The 19108-nt window shown below is 33.4% G+C and overlaps 1 protein-coding gene across 14 annotated transcripts in view; it reads left to right on the top strand.

Annotated features, from left to right (window-relative positions):
• LOC129143943 (uncharacterized) overlaps positions 1 to 19108 on the top strand; it is a 689383-nt gene that overhangs the window by 250944 nt on the left and 419331 nt on the right. For 12 of the 14 annotated variants that reach the window (XR_010156874.1, XR_010156873.1, XR_010156872.1 and 9 more), the window contains one exon: positions 11822 to 11884. The exons of the other annotated variants lie outside the window; for them this stretch is intronic. The gene's annotated coding sequence lies outside the window, so the exon portion shown is untranslated. The remainder of the gene's footprint in view (positions 1 to 11821; positions 11885 to 19108) is intronic. 14 annotated transcript variants of the gene reach the window in all.

Genomic DNA, 19108 nt, shown 5'->3' with positions numbered 1-19108 from the left:
TGATGTGAACATTTTTTCACGTTTGTTGGTTGCTTGTATATCTTCTTTTGAGAATTGTCTATTCATGTAATTTGTCACTTTTTGATGGAATTATTTGTTCCTTTTTTGCTTATATGTTAGAATACCTTGTATATTTGGGATATTAGTCCTTTGTCAGATGCATAGTTTGAAAATATTTTCTCCCATTCTGTGGATTGTCTGTTTACTCTGATGATTTTTTTTCCGTACAGAAGCATTTTAGTTTAATTAGGTCTCATTTATTTATTTTTACTTTTGCTGCATACGCTTTCGGGGTTGTAGTCATAAATTATTTGCCTAGGCCAATGTTCTGAAGGGTATTTCCAACTTATCTTCCAGAATGTTTATGGTTTTAGGTCTTAGATTTTGGGTCTTTAATCCATCTTGAGTTGATTTTTCTATGTGGTAAGAAGAGGGATCTAGTTTCATTCTCTACATATGACTACCTGGTTTTCCCAACACCATTTATTGAATATGGTGTTATTTCTCCAATTTATGTTTTTGTATGCCCTGTCAAAGATCAGTTGGTTGTAAGTATTTGGATTTATTTCTGGGTTCTCTATTCTGTTTTATTGGTCTATGTTTCTACTTTATATCAGTACTATGCTGTTTTGGTTACCATAGCCTTGTAATATAATTTAGAATCAGGAAACGTGATGCCTCCAGATTTGTTCTTTTTGCTTAGGATTGCTTTAGCTATTCAGGCTCTTTTTTGGTTCCTTATGAATCTTGGGATTTTTTTTATTATGTAAAAAATGCTGTTGGCATTTTGATAGTAATTGCATTGAATTTGTAGATTGCTTTGGGCACTATGGTCATTTTGGTGATACTGATTCTTCCAGTCCATGACCATGAGATGTATTTCCACTTGTTTGTGTCATCTATTATTTCTCTCATCAGTGTTCTGTAGTTCTTCTTGTAGAGATGTTTCACCTCCTTGGTTAAGTATATTCCTAGGTATTTTATTTTTTATTTATTTATTTTTAAATTTTATTATTATACTTTACGTTTTAGGGTACATGTGCACAACGTGCAGGTTTGTTACATATGTATACATGTGCCATGTTGGTGTGCTGCACCCATTAACTCGTTTTGCAGCTATTGTAAAGGGAATTGAGTTCTTAATGTTATTCTCAGCTTAGTAATTGTTGGTATATAGCAGTGTTACTGATTTGCGTATATTGATTTTGTAACCCAAGACTTTACTGAATTCATTTATCAAATCTAGGAGTCTTTTGGAGGAGTCTTTAGGGTTTTTCTGGGAATATGACCATATCATCGGCAAACAGAAATAGTTTGACTTCTTTTCCAATTTGGATGCCTTTTATTTCTTTCTCTTGCCTGATTACTCTGGCTAGGAATTCCTCACTGGCAATTGTTTTTAAAAGTTAACGTTTAATAACTGTTTTTGGAGCATTATTAAAAATACTCATGACATCAAAACCACACAGTCAAAGAAGCTATGTCAAAAGGACATCTTAAAACACCTGTGTCAGAATAGCTCACTCCTCAGAGAGTGTGTATAGAGTGAGGAGAGGATCATATCCTGAGGAATTCCAACATTTAATAGGCAGGTAAATGAAGAGTGGGAAAACATGGAGAGAGAAGGAAAATAGAGTCAGAGACTTAGAAAGAGAACCAGGAGAATGTAATATAATGAAAGTAAAGGGAGGAGGAGAATTTGCGAGGAAGAAGAGAGTCAGCTGATAAGGTTTCTGCAATGAGGATACTACTGCTCATCTTAGAGATGTCAAGAGGTGCCTATTTGGGATGCAAAAGTCAAAGAACAATGGATCAAGGAAATAGAGGAAATAAAGATATCCAAAAAGCTGTGGCAGAAATTTGTCATTAAAATAAGAAGAGAAATTCTGTAGTAATTTGGAAATGATTCAGGATCAAAATGAAGGTTTTGGAGGTATTTTTGTGTGAGTTAGGGTTGGACGATGGGTTATCTGAGACTCTTTGAGGTTGGAGGAAAGGAGCTAGTAATTAGAGGGAGTTTGAGCGTACAAGAAAAAGATGAGGATTCCTTTAGGAGGAAATGTGATTATTATTGCAGGAGAGGGGTTAGCCTTGACAGAAAGAAACCACATTTTTCCTTCTGAGACAAAAACATTTAGTAAAATATAGGCGCCAAAATAAGTAAGTTCATATGTGAGTGAATATACGCAGGAATACATCAAGGAAACTCTGAACTTCATTTCAGATAGCTGCCATTTTCTTAATGTAGTCTGAGTTATTGAAGTTATTGATTGAGGCCAAGAAGATAATAGCAGGCATAGGGTAGACAGTATAGGTAAATGTTTTGAAGAACTGCTCTGAGGAATATAAATAAAAGCTGATTAGGAAAAATAAAAATATGTAGAGCAATGCTGAGGGACAGTGCAATATTTTAATTTTTAAGGGGCCAATCTGAGATCTGAGGAAAGGAAGGAAGTAAAGAGAGTGGCAGTATAGATAAATTTACTGACGTGTGCTTGAAGGTAGGAGGGGGCTGTGAAGAGACCAAAGATTCTGCGTAGACAGGTTTGTCCTTAATAGCTTCTAATTCCTATGTATGGCTGGAGGTAGGCAATGTGAGGAGAGGGTATGGGGCCATGGATATGGGCGAGATCGGTGGCAGTTTCAAATCGCTACTCTGGAGGCTGGAAAGGGATTCAATTAGCAATGTGTAAAATAATTGTAGAATTAGGATGCTAAAACACCTCAAATTGGAAAGCATAAATGTGTAATACCGCCAATCTGCCTGGTTGTGTGTGTGTGTATATTTTTTAAAGATGACAAATAGATCTTTGTGGAAGTGGAGAGGGGGTTGAAGGTTTTTAAGAAGGTTGTGAAAGGACAAAGGGGTAAGATTCAAAGTCTCTGATGAGGATGCAAATAAGTAATGATGAGTTTAGAAGTTTAATGTAGTAAAAACATAAGGATGAATGTGGTTAATTATTCTTCATAAACCTTAACTTTTAATAGTTCATTAAATTTAATAGTTCATTAAATTTACTATAATTTAGAAGAACTTTAACTCTTCTGTTATTCCATTCTTCTGTTACTGACTGATTTGTAGCTCAGTTATCCTTGAGGACAGTGGTCATATGTGTTCATTTCTACTAAAAGTGCCTAAAAAAGTCATATGCAAATAGCAGATGATTGCTGTTTATTTTTTAACAAATGCTACCCAAAAATTCCTGCTGTGTGATTATATTCCAATAAAAAACAACAAAAATAGGATTATATGTTTTAATTACTTTACATTTTTCTTTTTTTCTTTTTCTCATAAGCATAGTTATTGAGGATGGGTTAATAGATAGTTGGTAACATTGGTGGATGATTTTAGATAAAGAGTTTATGTGAGTCTTTAGGATTGTCTATAAAGGCAAAGAAGAGAAAAGAAGGGAAAAGAGAAACAAAGCTCAAGCTTAGTTGGAGTAAGGCTTTGAATAAGAGAAAATACCATACAAGGAGTCGGGTTGAATAAGGTTTCCTACAGAAAAAAAAATAATAATAATTTTATTTTAAATAAAATTAATGGGCTAGAAATGTGAAGATTAAAAGAAAAGGAATGAGGGATATCAAGTCAGATATTAAAGAAAATAATCTATTTTCCAGTGCTTTTAAAATAATCAATGAGACTGAAATCTCCTGAATGAATTTGAACCAGAAATTCAATTCCTTTGAACAAGATAGGCTTTGCAAGTCCACGTGGGACACTCAGCCTTAGACCTTTTCTAGAGTTCTGTAATTATATGATGATAAATCTGCTGAATATTACATTATCACTTTTATCATAAAAAAGAATTATTATTTTTTGCTTGCTTGTTCAAAATAATAAACAGAAAACTAAAGTCAATAATTATTTTCTTCCTTATTTCCCTTCACTTGATATTTAATAAGGTCTCTTCTATTCCCAAAACTAGAGGAGCACTTATATCTTGTAAATATTTGATAGTATGAGCAAAAAAACCCCACAGGATTTTCTTTTATGTTGTTTCCTTAGCAGAATAGTAAATAAATGGCATGGATTCTAGTTAATGCCCTATGACAGCCACTCACATTTTCTGGACTCTCCAGAGCCTTCTCTCCACTAACTTGGTCTCCAACCTCCACAAAGATGCAAGGGTAACTCTGCTACACTGCTCAACAGAATAAAGGAAGTGTCAGTGAAGAAACCAAACAATGCATTTACACTAATTAAGGCTGTTTTTTTAACATGTGCTATACAAGAAAAGACATATGGTATGTTTTAAGAGATTATGTCTCTGATTCAAGGGTAAGCCTGTTTTTTTTTTAAGGAAATGTAAATAAAAGTAGAATTTGATGTGCAAGATTTGTTATGATTTAGCTATGTACCTATAACCATGCGTTTACTGTAATAGAATCTTTGTAGTGTGTTTCAGAATTACATGGTCAATTAAACTCTTAAGTATCTAAAGCTTGGCCAAATTTTAATTGTAAATTTATAACTTAGAGAATTAACCACATATATACTTCTTATTTTCCCTTTGCTAGGCTTCTGTGAAATTTAAACAATGTTGAATGTTTTCAGCATTAATTGATACCTTAGTAATCAAACACAGACAGTGTATTCAAGCATTATAATTGCTTTTTGGGTTTAACAAGAAGTTCCTTACAATCTAATGCATTTGAAGAACATGTGAGAGCAGATTTTTATATAAATATGACTTTATTTTTAATTGAACTTTGAGACTTACCATTTATAAATGTTTTGAGATTAGTTAATTGGTTACATTTGAAGTTTTTATAACCCAGAAGAGTACAGCTAGCATTCTACATACAACTGATGTTGAGAGGGCATCAAGATTCACCAATTTTCATTCATTGAACACAATTACAGAACACTTACTATGTGCTGGCTCTGACATGCAAGATTTATAGTTGTTATGAAGAAATGATACATCTGAAGGAATTTTGGTAAGCTTTGAAAAAATGGCCTCCTACTTGGAAAAGAGGAAAAAAGCAGGACTAATAATAACAAAGGAAAGGCTTACACCATGTGACAAAAAAGATAAGAAACAAAATATTTGGTTAGAGTACAGTATCAAGAACAACCTTTTAAATAATTAGGCCCTTAAAATGTATATGTTAAATGAGCAGTGAGTGAATGAATAACTCTTTCCTTCAATTTTCGTGTTCTAAAGACATGCCGTTGTCAAACCTGATAGACAAAATCTCTTATTAACTGATTTATTGGCTTTTATTAATTGACTGACGAGGGAAACAATGAGCAAGATGGGATTTGAGTGAGAGAGGGTATAAAGGGGGGAAATCACACTAAGAAAACAAGAAAATATCCTCAGGAGGAAAGAAAAAGTCAAAAAATTGCTAGTTTTTTCCAGATGTTTTCTTCAAGCTAGTTTATTATTTCCATTAATGCTCTATTTTAAACATGAATCTCAACACAGCATTTAACTGATTATTTTTACTTACATGAAAGAATACTTTATTTTTTATCTCCATTTTTAATTTTTGTTACATTTTTGTTATTTTGACTGGTATCAAGAAAAGTAATGTGTGATATCCTGTTGTTTTTAAAAATAGTTAATAATGTGTTAGCCCTCATTAATCTCTATCGGCTTCTCCTAAATTGAATAACCTAACAAAGTTTAATATATCTGTTGCTAAATGTCTCACATGTTTAAATAATTTATCTTTACCTGTTTTTGTAATTTTTAACTTTCTAATAATGACTGGTTTTATAATCCAGTTTCTAATTTCCATTTGTTACATTCAGCAAACTGATCCCTGTCTCTGGAAACATTTTTAATGTCTCTCTCTCTGTCTATTTATCTATCTGACAAGATAAAGAAAAAAGTGAACCTGTTATGATAATTGGTTTTTAAAATTTTATTGTGGTAAAATATATATAAAACATAAAATTTACCATTTTAGCAATCTTTAAGTATACAGTCCTTTGGCATTAAGCACATGCAAGTTGTTATTGCAACAATCACCATCATCTACCTCCAGAACTTTTTCATCTTCTCCAACAGAAACTCTATACTCATTAAACGTTACCTCCCCATTCTTTCCTTTCCTGTAACCCCTGGCAACTACCATTCTGTTTTCTGTTGCTGTGAATTTGACTATCCAGATACACCACATAAGTGGAATCATACAATATTTGTCCTTTAGTGATAGCTCATTGTACTTAGCACAGTGTGGTCAAGGTTCACCCATGTTGTAGCATGTGTCAGTATGTCCTTCTTTTTAAAGGCTGGGTAATATTCCATTGTGTGTATTGTATAGACCATATTTTGTTTATCCATTCATCCATCAGTGGACACTTGAGTTGCTTCCACCTTTTGTCCATTGTGAATTACATCACTGTTAAGCATGAGTATACAAATATCTGTTTGAGTCTTTTAATTTCTTTGGGATATATACCCAAAAGGGAATTGCTAAATCATATGGTAATTCTGTGTTTAATTTTTTTTTTTTAGCAATTGTCACGCTGTTTTCCATAGTGGCTACACCATTTAATATTCCCACTAGCAATGTACAAGAATTCCAGTTTCTACATATCCTTGCCAATACTTGTTACTTTCTTTATTTTTTTTAATATTGGGAATCCTAATGGGTGTACAGTGGTATCTTATGTATTTTTTATTTGCATTTCACTAATAATTAGCAATAATCATGTGTTTATTGGCCATTTGCATGTTTTCTTTGGAAAAATGTCTATTCAAGTCCTTTGCCCATTTTTAGACTGGATTATTTGTTTTTGTTGTTACTAAGTTGAGGAGTTATTTTACGTTTTGGATATCCATTCCTTATAAGATGTATGATTGGTAAATATTTTCTATCATTCCATGGGTTGCCTTTTATTTCTGTTGGTTGCATCTTTTGATGCACAAATTTTAAAAAATTTTGGTTAAGTTCAATTTATCTATTTTTTTCTTGTTGCCTATGCTTTTTGAGTAATATTAAGAAAGCATTGCCCAATCCAGTATTATGAAGCTTTATAGTTTTAACTCTTATGTTTAGGTATTTCATCTATTTGGGTTAATTTTTATATATGGCATAAAGTCAGGGCCCAACTTCATTCATTTGCTTGCAGATATCCAGTTTTACCAACATCAGTATTGAACCAACTGTCCTTTTCCCATTGAATGAATGATCTTGGCACCTTTTGAAAAAAAAAATCGTTTGACCATGTATGCAAGAGTTTCTTTCTGGGATCACTGTTTATGCCAATTGCTTTTAAATTAATTTTAAATTTTAGAATAATTTTGGAATTATAGAAAAGTTGGAAAGATAATAGAGTTCCAGTATACCCTTCAACTAGTTTTCCCTATTGTTAATATCTTACATTACCACAGTACATTTCTCAAAATTAAGGAACCAACATTAGTATATTGCTGTGAACTAAACTCCATACTACTTACATGTCATCAAGTTTTTCATTAATGTTTCAGGATCCAGTGAGAATAATATATTGTGTCTAGTTGTCATGTGTCCCCAGTTTCCTCTGATCTATGTCAATTTCTCAATCATGTTTTTCATTATCTTGAGAATCTTGAGGGGTACTGGCCAGGTATCCAATAGAATGCCCCCAAATCTGGGTTTCTCCAATGTTTTTATCATTATTAGGCTAGAGTTACGAATTTTCTAATGAATATTACAAAGGCAAAGTGGCCTTATTATTACGTCATATGAAAGATACATGACATCCCCATGGAATCACCAATGATGTTAATTTTCACTGTTTATTAAGGTAGTGTTTTCTTGGTTTCTTCAGTGTAAAGTTACTATTTTTCTCATTCTATGCTCTGTTCATTAGAAATAAGTCACTAATTCTAGTCCATACTCAGTAGGAAGAGAATTAGGCTCTACCTCCTGAAGGGGAAAATCTACATATACTATATGGAATTCCTAGCTAAGAATTTGTCTTTTCTTTTCACTTATTTGATTATTAAAGCATTTATTTACATCAGTATGGGCACAGAGGTATATGTTTTATACTTTGGGCTATAAACCAATATTTCACTATTTATTTGATGCTCAAATTATTTCAGCTTTGGCCTTTGGGGGCTCTGTCAGAATGGCTCCTGTGTTCTTCTGGCACACCCTACAATTCTTTGTTTTCTGTTCTATTACTACAAGATGATCCAGGCTTATCTTGTATTTTCCTTACCCTAGCTCTGGAATCAGCCTTACTGCAAGGGTATTTGGTTTCTCCCCTATTTTGGAATTTAAAAACCAAGATCTGACACAAATAAATTTTTTCAATGCTACTTAATGCTTTTTATTTAGAGATAATATGTTGGCTTTCTGTTTTGATAGGGTTAATGTTTTGTTAATTGTCACTTAGAAATGTATTCAATATGAAGAGAATTATTTGTATCACCTTTCATACACAAAGGTGATACTACCAATATGGAATTAATATGAAATATGCTTTGCATTACTTTCCCAGTAGTGGTGATGAATTATTAGTGATTCATCCATATCCCTTGGCTGGAGAAATAGAAGTGGAAACACTGAACTCATCAGGTCAGCTTTTTCTCAACAAAATCAAAGCCATTCAAGCAGTGTAATCAACATACGAGTCCTGTGGTTATATTAAACAAAGAATTTACCTTTATGATTTATCCCTATTATAGACACTGTCTTAAAGTTATTTATAGTTCTTGGAAAATTCACCATCTGGAGAATTCCAAATTTTCCAGAAAAAACTTGCCTTGATGACAGATCTTGGAAAATAATTGCCCACTGGAGGCTTTTGTTTTGTTTTGTTTTTTAACTCCTTTTGGTTAGACTTTGAATCAAGTATTTTTTTACTTTGCAAAATACATAGCTTAGGGGTAATTTTTAAAAAAATTTATTTTTCCATTGTTATTTTTTAAAAGTCTTTGAAATACAGAAAGCGGTGTATTTGTTCATATCTTTGAACTTTAAAAAATTAATCAATACTACTTATCTAATTTAATTCCATGTTTTTAAAAGACATAAAATTATTTTTCTTTTAATGAAAGTGATAATAATGTACTATTTAGCATATTTATCAGTCTAATTAATCAAAAATTGAATGAAAGAAAAAAGATTTTTAGGATACATATAAATCTTTTCATCTAAAATATAGTACGCATTCCTATCAGTACATATAATTCATTCTATGCCTTTGAAACTCAACTTTAAATGACCTTTAGACTTTTAGAAGAAACAAGAAATGTACTTACTTTTGCAATTACTGGAAATAATACTGAACATAATAGAGGAAAAATTATGGGTCTATTAGGTACTATGCAAGATCTAATTCCCTGTTTCCCCTATGTGAGGAATGAATGAAGACTTAGATCGTTTATTTTCTTCTACTTTTCAGTGGTTGAAGTACAATTCTTATAGCCTTAAATACTGAGTAGGAATTTTTGGAGTTTGATTCTTCTATTTAAAAAAATCCTAGCCAAATGATTTTGATTAATTGAGTCTGTATAAAAATAAAAATCTCTAATGGTTACCATGGGTTTATCATTTCTCCTATGGTCCACACACAGCCTCATTCTGCACACAGAATTCTCATTATTGCCTATTGTCTTCCAATCTGCACTGCTTTTTCCATTGGACATTAAGCTTTCAGTTGTGAAATTAAACAAGATATATAGTAGTGATGATAAAGTAGCATGTATACATTCATTGTGATTGCTACCAGTTTATTTGTGTCTTTGTAATACAAAGGGGGCTTTCAGGATTGGATACCATATGTGCAAAAGCTAAACTAACAGGCTTTTATATACTCTCTAGGTGCTTATTGATTCATTATATAAATAAATTCCTCTGACTACAAATAGTTGAAATTTGCATTAAGGATACCTTAGGAACATCTCTCATTCAGTTCTAAGCTCTAAACTTTATACTACCAAATTTTGTCTTGAATAAACAAGTCAAACCAAGACAAAAACTGTGCATTCACTTAAGGTAGTGAATAATATAAGTATGTCTTATGTAAGCAGGCCAGTCTTTGTATTTCTAGGTACTTTTTGATATCAGGATAAGTAGATGACCTCATCGACCCTATTATAAATTGGTTTTAGTAGAAACAAGAATGTTTTTAAGCAAATTTTTATTCCCAGACTGCCTGTTTACCCTGTAAGATAACCATCTGAAATACCTTATCTGATGCATGGTCAAGAATAAGTTGAACAAAGAAATCATTTGTGTTAAACTCCCTTGTGATTTCTTCATTTTATTGTTATATGTAGTTGTCAGCTATAGTATTCTTTTGAACTGTAGTTGTGGTCAAAAATGTCAGCCAGAAAAGCTATGAAAAGCTTGGACAAACCACTCAGGTAATTTTCCAATTAAGAAGAATAGGTTCCCCAAATCCCATCTTAATTGAGAAACTGCCTCGGTAAGTAAATTCTTCCCCTGTCCTATCAAAAACCCAGGATAAATGGGAAAATATTAATGAGGTGTTAGTGAAGGGGACTGTAATGTGATAACAACAAAACTAGGTGAAACAGATAAATATAGAAACATATAATCAGTGTTATGCTGTACTTAGTCTAAACCAGCAATATAATCATTCAGTTGAAATATTAAATCCACAAACACCATTGAGAGGGAGATCCACTATGGTTGGTTTACAGATAAGGCAGGTGTAGGTAACTTCCCAATTTTTGTTCTATTAATCTATGTAATCTATATTTCTACAAATGGGATTTTTCCTATTTTATTTGTACTAAAAAGTAGCAACAACAGTTTTAGTGCTAGTCTTAACATGATTGTATTGTAATCAGCAGGGTTTTACAAATTGTCTCAAAGGTTAATCTTGGTGATCATCACATTATACTCATTCTTATCAGTTATATTTAGTGGCAGATTGCAAGCTTTCCTTATTATCTTGTTAAATCAAGAGGTGAAAGCCTTTCAAGCCTTCTCTTTTTAAACATCTTTTATTAATGCTAATATGCCAGATGGGAGAAATTAAAATGGTTCTGTTCTTCATGCTGCTGCTACCCACAATTTTACCACATCATTTGCTGGTTAAGGAAGCATATGAAAATGATAGGTAGAGCACACATTTGTAAAAGTTCAGAAATGATGAAATTCCTTGTCTAAGGAAAACCGTTTTTTATTTGACTAGGTAAAAAAATACCATCACTTTCCAAACATACATAAGAAACACTGACAAAGATGGAATTAATACACTTGGAACTCATATGCTGCATCATTTTTTCCCAGCTACTCATGTTTACCTTAATCTTAAATGCCAACCAATAGGCAGCAAGATGATTATACAAGAATAATCCCCCTTGATCCATAGGGGTAATTGTCCAGAGCAACTAAGTTTATGTAAATGTTGCTTCTTTCCCATTTTCTTATCCTTTGGGAAATCAGTGGCTCTTGCAAGTGCCTATTTACTCTTTTTACAGGTCTTAGGAAATATGTACAAATATTTTGGCAGGTTATAGAATCACTTTCCTGCCTATTGATAACTATCTAGGAGAGTGTTTTCAATCCTTTAACTTTGCCGTAGACACATCCACATAAAATTTGGATTCTAAGCAATTCACATAGTCTGAATAATTACTCAATCTGATCTCTAAGTCTTAGGAAGCAACACTGGGAAGCACATAAAGAGTGGCTTTATGATAAAGTTAAGCTTGAATTGACTAACTTTTGCCTAAGTTAAATCATTTGTTAACTTCAGTGTATAATAATATTTAATAATAATTAAATGCAATCTGAAACAAATTATGTTCTACCCACCCTCTTAACTGATTAGGTCTTTTTGGTTGAGAACTATGAGTTTGGAAAAGATAACGAAACTTTTATGTTCTTTAAGCGAGAAGATCAGGATTGTCAATGCTGTCATTGCTTTTACTGGAATCCCCAGCACGAATTGAAGGTGAGTACAGGATTTTTCTTTCACTCTGTTCTTAAATTAGAAAGCATTCCCTGTTTTTCACCTCCTACTCTGATTTGACTGTACAGTTCTCTATACATCTCTTTCGTGTATGTCTTCCCAAGTCCAGGTTTGACCAGGGACAAAGAAGCAAATGCTATCAATTAACATTCACATGTGGTAGGTAAGTCTGTAAGTTGCTTTGGACTTTACTTGCCTCAGATATCTTAGATCCAAAGTGGGGAGAAAGTGGATAAAGGTCAATGTCAGTTGCTGAAAAGGGAATCATAGGGAGGTCAAAAGCACAGTAAAACTGGAGTCAAAATGCCTGTGTTCAAGGTCAGGATCTTAAAATTTTTTAGTGTGCCATCTCTGGTGAGTTACTTACTTAATAATTTCTTTGAGCTTCGTTTTCTTTCTCTTTCTTTCTTTCTTTCTTTCTTTCTTTCTTTCTTTTCTTTCTTTCTTTTTCTTTCTTTTCTTTCTTTCTTTCTTTTTTTTTGAGACGGAGTTTCACTCTTTTTGCTCAGGTTGGAGTGCAATGGCATGATCTTGGCTCACCATAACCTCCACCTCCCGAGTTCAAACAATTCTCGTGCCCCAGCCTCCCAAGTAGTTGGGATTACAGGCAGGCACCACGAAGCCCAGCTAACTTTTGTATTATTAGTAGAGACAGGGTTTCTCCATGTTGGTCAGGCTGGTCTCGAACTCCTGACCTCAGGTGATCTGCCCGCCTTGGCCTCCCAAAGTGCTGGGATTACCGGCATGAGCCACCATGCCTGGCCCATTTTCTTATTGATTGATTGTTACATAATATTTGTACATATTGATGGAGTGCATGTGATGTTTTGTTACAGACATAGAATGTGTAATAACCATCACAATCACCTCAAGAATTTGTCATTTCTATATGTTGGGAACATTTCAAGGTCTCTCTTGTAGCTATTTTGAAATATACAATACATTATTGTTAACTATAATTACCCTACTCTGCTATCAAACATGATAACTTATTCTTTCTATCAAATTGTATGTTTGTACCCATTAACCGACTTCTATTCATTACTCCTCCAAAGTCTTCCCAGCCTATGGTATCTGTCATTTTACTCTCTACCTCCACGAGATCAACTTTTTATTTAGCTCCTACATGTGAGTGAGAACATGCAATATTTGTTTTCTCTGTTTCTGGCTTGTTTGATTTAACATAAAGACCTCTAGTTCCATCCATGTTGCTGCAAATGACGGGATTTCATTCTTTCTTATGGCTGAATAGTATTCTATTGTCTATATATACCACATTTTCTTTATCAGTTGATCCCTTGATGGACACTTAGGTGGATTTCATATTTTTGCTATTGTGAATAGTGCTGCAGTAAACATGATGGGTATCCTTCTGATATTCTGATGTCCTTTTCCTTTGAATATATACCCAATAGTGGGATTGCTGCATCATATGGTAGCTTTATTTTTAGTATTTTGAGAAATCCTCATACTATTTTCTATAATGGCTGCACTAATTTACATTCTCACCAACAGTGTATGGAAGTTTCCATGTCTCCACATCCTCACCAGCATCTTTTATTTTTTGCCTTTTTGATAACAGACATTCTACCTGAAGTAAGAGGATATCTCATCATGCTTTTGTCTTGCATTTCTCTGATGGTTAGTGATGTTGAGCATTTTTTCATATATTCATTGGCCATTTGTATGTCTTGCTTTGAGAAATGTTTGTTCATGTCCTTTGCCCACTTTTTAAAGGGTTTTTGTTTTGTTTTGTTTTGTTTTTTGCTGTTGAGTAGTTTGAGTTCCTTATATATTTTGAATACTGGTCCCTTGTCAGAATAGTTTGCAAATAAGCTTTATTTATTTATTTATTTATTTATTTATTTTGACGTGGAGTTTTGCTCTTGTTGCCTAGGATGGGGTGCAGTGGTGCAATCCTGGCTCGCTGCAACCTCCGCCTCCCGGGTTCAAGTGATTCTCCTGCGTCAGCCTCCTGAATAGCTGGAATTACAGGCACCCACCACCATGCCTGGCTAATTTTTGTATCTTTTTTTTTTTTTTTTTTTTAAGTAGAGACTGGATTTCACCATGTTTATCAGGCTGATCTCGAACTCCTGACCTCAGGTGATCCACCTGCCTTGGTATCTCAAAGTGCTGGGGTTACAAGCATGAGTCACTGTACCTGGCCTCATTTTTTAAATTACAGGCATTCATACACCCTTCAATCCATTCATTTAACAACAGCTATTTTTTGAGGACAAATGATATGTCTGAAACTTTATTTTCTTTATAGGATTATTGATGTTGCTGTAAGAACCATATGAAATATAAATATGTGTAATATAAATGATGATTATGTTTTTCATATGGCTTATTCTGCAAAGAAATACATAAAGATTTTTATTGGCTCTTGTGCATGTAGTTTGCCTTTTATATTGACCTTACTTCTTAATTTAATTTTCATATTATTTAAAATATCAATGGTATGTAAGTACACATCTTGAAAAATAACCAAGAAGTTATTACAATCTGTAAAGAAGAGAGTATATTTGGAATTCAGTTTTACATCTAATTTTGCTGCATACGTACTTCTGATGAAAAAACAAATCTCCCCCCAAAAATTACCTCACCACTGCCACCAACATGGGCAATAATATAACAGGAACAAAGCACTATTTTTTTGCCAACAGCTAGGAAGATTTATTTCCATTCTTCATATATACAGGTCTTTCAGACTACATATGGAATCTAATGAATATGGAAATCACCTACCATTAATATAATTGAATATTAAAGTTATAATGAACTATGCACAACTGCCAAAATTTAAAATTACAATGTTAGGACTTCTCTATTTAAGATATATCTGCCTTTTATAAATTGTTCTCAGCAATTTGTATTTTCATAAAAACAACATACAGTGTTGTTCAACTTCTGCCCTTGTAATTCTCAGGCTGTTTTTCCATTGCCACAGTCTGCTAAACCTCTATTCCTTTTTAACAATTTTTGAGAAAGAAATACGCACAACCGCTAGAACCATAACAAGATGAATCTGTGTAAGATAGACACTAATGGTGGGAGGGACACCGCTAAGGCAGTATAGCTGATTTCATTTCTAAGTAAGAAAAAGGCCACACTCATACAGCAGACCAAATAAGATGCACATGGTAAATGAGAGCAGAGCAGCGGACCCAGGAACTGGTATTAAGGCAGGAAAGTCTTAGATGTCAGATAGCTCTATTTTTCAGTCCTCTTTGCTAAATGTCTTTCATAAATTCATTAGAGTTACAAAAATTGCCTAAAAAGGAATTAAGTTTCAGTTTCTGTAATTCATTTTCAAAACAGCAAAAGAATATATTTGCTCCATAAAAATTGTATTAGTTGGCATTCACTGATGCCAACTCTGGTCTCTTAGCTATCCCAATCATCTTCCATGGCTCTTCATATTTTTATTTTAGGAGAATTCCAAAATCTGCTTGGAGAAAGTATGCTCAAAGATTTATCTCACAAACATAATTTTTTTTTGCATGTGAGGATAAAGAAGGAGATTTAAGATAACATAAAAGACTACTACATGTTTGGACTAGTTAATGAAGTTATTAAGGCAGGTTGCTGGTAGCGCTGATAGATATATATAGTTGAATTTAAAGAGGAAAATATGGCCTATAATAGCTGATTGTACTGCAAAGTCTGGCTTGATATGAGGCTGCAGAGACATTGATGCAAAACCTCCCTCATTTATTAGGAAGTAGTCAGGGAAATTGGATTAAAAACTAATCTGGGGAAAAAACGACCTGATAGATTGTCTTCCCAAGAAAGCCTTGACCAAAAAGGCCTTCATTTTAGCCATAGAAAAGATTCATTCAACCATCATGTTTAGGGCCTGCTAGACACTATCCAAAGTTAAGTTGCTTTTATTCTGTTCTTATTTTGCCCATGTGCATTCATCTTCTGTACACTGTGGCAACCAGAAATTTGTCAATGTCAAGGAAAACACTCAGTATATGGAGGCTGTGCAATATGACTTTGTTTAGGTCTATGTGCAGGTAACCTAGCACCAGATTGGAAAATTTGTCAAAAACATTCACCTTACTTGAATCTGGAAGGTTCGAAACACTTTCCATAATAAAGAATGCATTTTAAAGACTATGGAAATATAATGATGAGAATTTATATAGCACTCTACACAGCTTTTTAGAGAGTATTTTCACTGCAAACTGTTAAGATATGTTATGTAAGTATGTGTATTATTATCCTTACATGCTGACAGTAAACCTGAGGTTCAGAGAAAGGAAATGGGCTTTCCGAAATTGCACAGGTAGTAAATGTGGACCCAGGACTCAAAACCAGTACTTTAGAATCAAAATTCTATGCTCACTATATTCTATACTGCTGCCTTTCTTCCCCAATGCAGTAAGTCAAATAAATTAAGTGTATAAGCACTTTTTCTCAAGATTAATTTATTTTATTAAGAAGCAGGAAGTATAGTGTAGGCTTTTCTTCTAAGGAAGGCTGGCTATATTTTCAGGATCCAAAAATTGAATGGCCTAGACATACCTCAGTGTATCTAGATATATTCTGAGACCTCTCTGGAAATGATATTTTGATTTTTGAGGGCAGGGAGCACCCTAATCTTGTTTTAAACCTTCTTAAGTGACTGTGATACATTTTGTGCAATGAACACAATTAATTGGCAGACAAATGATCAATTGGTTCACATTACTCTAAATTAAAAGTGAATGTCACTTAAAAGTGGGTATGCTAATATCATAAGCAAATTGTTTTTATATACTTATTTCAATTATTTGTTGATCATTTTCACTTAAAAGATTCATTTTAAATCTAAAGAAACTGATACGAATGAAATAATTGATTTGTTGAATAGGAAACCTCTGGTAGATCTGGATTTAAAACTCTGATTGCTCACTCTTGTGTTGTCTAAGGAGCCATTCTAGCTGTGCGTTACATCTTCTTCCAAAATAAATGGTGAAACTGAAGTTCAGGATAGTCTCCTTGTTAGAGAAGGACAAGGCAGGCTATTTTGTGTACAGACTCAGTTGAGTTTTTCTGAATGACTTTGTTCCAATGTCAAATAAAAAACTGAAGTACACACTAAATTGAATTAATACTTCTCTTATACCACTTCCTGCTTTTGATTCAAGTGTTAAATATATGAATAATTTCAAGTGAGGCACTATATGTATATATATTTTCAAATGTCTTCATAAAGAATACTTTTACGATAAGGTCACACCCTATCAAACAAAGAAGTTTAGAGTTCTATGACAATACATGTGATTTAGCTTGCTGCAAATTAAAAAGACAAGTCTTAATTAAGATAAAAATAGTAAATTGCCTAAATATTGAACACATGTATGAGAATATATTAAATCAATGACTAACAAATGCTTTTGAAATCTGGATAAATATTTAAAGAGTTTATTCAATTAAAGCCTACAAAAGATATAACCTATAAATACAACTATTGAAACTGGCTTTATTTTTTATAACTATGAATATGTTGCATTTAATATTCTTCTAATAGTTTATTTTGCCAAATGTGCTAACTTGAAGAGCTATATCAAGCTTTTCAAATGGTGAGCTGCAGAGTAGGTGCCGCTCACCCCACTGCTTGGTGGGAGGGGTGGTGTTGAGGAGGGAGGAGGCTGCCTTGCTCTTTCCCCACCATGTTGTATTCCCTTCCACCCTTCTCTTTTCTTGACTCCTCACCTTCCTTTCCTTGTGTCTTCTTTCTTTCTAAAACCATTTATGGAGCACTTTTTATGATATAGGTACCTTGCCAGATGCTGAGGATAAAATGATGACTAAGATATTCACAGTACTGCCTTCTTGGAGCTTAAAGATGATGGAGAAATCAAACTGGCAAACTGGCAATTACAACTCATCAGAGCAGATTCACTAAAGGGGAAATAAGAAGGGCTATGGGGTCCCCTAATCAATACCTTGAGGATAAGAAGAAGCTTTTTGGAGGAAATTACATCTAAACAGATGGAAAATTTATCATTTATTCTTCTTTAAGAGTTTCCTATTTTTTGAAAAATTAACATGCCACTCAAATCTTTTCTGCTTCAGTTTTATTTGCCATTGTATCCCTGCACATGCCTCAGACTGCAGCCCATATTCACAGTTGCCTTCCCTAATCTTAGTCTCCCTCTCCAGTTGCACTCACTTCACCTTATTTGGTATTATAGTTGTTTCCATGCGTTTCTTCAACTGGAAATCAAGGACTGATTCTTATTTTTCTTCTTAGTCTTCCATTTACAAACTCTGTTCCCCAAACCAAGTTTTTATCATTCTGTCTAGCACAGAAGTCTTTGATGGAATTAAAACAATTTATGAATTTTTTTCGTTTTCTCATTCAAAGAATTGATTATCTATCACACGCATGAAAAAGAATACAAAGGTGAACACTACCAATAAATAAACACATCTAATGGAGGAGATCAGATATATTTCTCAATAGGTTTAATTTAAAATTAGATTATAACACTCGTTCATCTGTTCAACAGATGTTTATTAAATGCCTACTGTGTGCGAGTCCCCATTGTCAGAAACCTTACATTCTGATGGAAGAATATTGACAAGCAAATGAATAAAATGAATGTGATGAATTCACATAGTGATAAAAATGCTAATAAAAATGAAATGACATGGTAAATAATAGGATAGAAGATGTTTGAAAAGGTTGTGACAGGTCAAGGCATCAAGGAAGGTCTCTGTGAATAGGTGTCATTTGAACTAAGATATGAATGTTGAGAAGGAGTCAGCCATGGGATGGTCTGAGAGAAGGGAATTCCAGATGGAGGTGATAGCAAATGCAAAGAACGTGTTTGACTTTTTTGAGGAAAATAAAGGAATACAGTAAGACTGATGCCCAGTGTCTAGGAAAACAATGATTTGAAAGGAAGTTGTTGGAGAAGGAATGGATTTGATTGTTATAACATCTTATAGGCTATGGTAAGGAGTCTGGGATTTCTTTTAAATTCAATTAAAAAAAAAAAACACCGAAGAACTTCAAGTAAGTGAGAAAGAAACATTATCTTATTTACATATTAAAAAGGAAGTTCCAAATTCTGTGTGGAGAATGAATTTTAGGGAGAGGAAGATGGAGACAGGGAGCGTTGGTTGGAGGATCTTACAGTGGTCCATGAAAAGGATAATGGTGCCTTGAACAGAAAAGATAAGAGAGGATAGAGAGAAATG

This window comes from Pan troglodytes, chromosome 4, assembly GCF_028858775.2.
Source record: "Pan troglodytes isolate AG18354 chromosome 4, NHGRI_mPanTro3-v2.0_pri, whole genome shotgun sequence".
In the NCBI taxonomy this organism is placed as follows: Eukaryota; Metazoa; Chordata; class Mammalia; order Primates; family Hominidae; genus Pan; species Pan troglodytes.
Note: the sequence above shows the minus strand (reverse complement) of the source record. Positions and strands in the feature narration are given on the sequence as shown.